This window comes from Macrotis lagotis, chromosome 3, assembly GCF_037893015.1.
Source record: "Macrotis lagotis isolate mMagLag1 chromosome 3, bilby.v1.9.chrom.fasta, whole genome shotgun sequence".
Taxonomy (NCBI): Eukaryota; Metazoa; Chordata; class Mammalia; order Peramelemorphia; family Peramelidae; genus Macrotis; species Macrotis lagotis.
In genome coordinates this window covers 12933270-12934636 of record NC_133660.1, presented here as the reverse complement: position 1 = coordinate 12934636, position 1367 = coordinate 12933270, and the positions used below count along the sequence as shown (strand labels likewise).

The following is a 1367-nucleotide window of genomic DNA, read 5'->3' as shown; positions in this document are numbered from 1 at the left end:
CAACATGGGGGCGATGATCATGGACTCACTCATTACATCAGAGCAACAATCAGGCACAATTTGGGGGTATCTGCGATGGAGAATATCATCTGTATCCAGAGAAAGAATTGTGGAGTTTGAACAAAGACCAAAGACTATTACCTTTAATTTTTTTTAGGGTTTTTTTTGCAAGGCAAATGGGGTTAAGTGGCTTGCCCAAGGCCACACAGCTAGGTAATTATTAAGTGTCTGAGACTGGATTTGAACCCAGGTACTCCTGAATCCAAGGCCGGTGCTCTATCCACTACACCACCAAGCGGCCCCTTACCTTTAATTTAAAAAAAAAACCATTATCTTATTATGTAATTTTGCTATCTCTTATACTTTATTTTTCTTCCTTAAAAATATTTCTCAGGGCCTTCTCCTGCTGCTCGAGGAGCTGGCCACTACCATGAATGACACAGTAATCATCAGAACAAGGAAGTTCATGACAAACAGACTTCAGCAAAAACAGGTGATTGTAGATGTCCTTCATCCTGGCAAGGCCACCGTACCTAAGACTGAAATTCGAGAAAAACTGGCCAAGATGTATAAGACAACTCCAGATGTCATTTTTGTCTTTGGATTCAGAACCCATTTTGGTGGTGGCAAAACAACAGGCTTTGGCATGATTTATGATTCCCTTGACTATGCAAAGAAAAATGAGCCAAAGTACAGATTTGCAAGGCATAATCTTCACGAGAAGAAAAAGACATCAAGAAAGCAGCGAAAGGGACGCAAGAACAGAATGAAGAAAGTGAGGGGCACTGCAAAGGCAAATGTTGGTGCTGGTAAAAAGGACTAAAAGACACTGTGGATGTTTATCTGTGAAGATGATTTGAATTTTTCATCAAAGCGTAAATAAACTGTTAAAACTCTTTTTAAAAAAAGAATATTTCTCAGGGTGGCTAGGTGGTACAGTGGATAGAGCACCGGCCGTGGAGTCAGGAGTACCTGAGTTCAAATCCAGCCTCAGACATTTAATAATTACCTAGCTGTGTGGCCTTGGGCAAGTCACTTAACCCCATTGCCTCACCCAAAAAAAACCCTATAAAAAAATATAATTTCTCTCTCATCACATTCAACTGGGATCAATGTATACCATGGAAACAATGTAAAGACTAACAGACTGACTTCTGTGGGGGTGGTAGATGGGGGGGAGGGAAGTGAGATTAGGTGAAAAATTGTAAAATTCAAAATAAATAAATTTAAAGGTTAAAAAAAGTTAATTCAAGTTATTCACTGAAGGGTCAAATATTGAAGCCAAAGCTTAAATACTATGGCGATTTAATGAGAAGACAGAACTATTGAAAAGGCCCTGATGCTGGGAAAAAATTGATGGTAGAAGG

General features: G+C 39.4%; 1 pseudogene; it reads left to right on the top strand.

Annotated features, from left to right (window-relative positions):
• Nucleotides 1-430: 430 nt before the first annotated feature.
• Nucleotides 431-823, top strand: LOC141515966 (small ribosomal subunit protein eS24 pseudogene; annotated as a pseudogene).
• The last annotated feature ends 544 nt before the right edge of the window (nt 824-1367 follow it).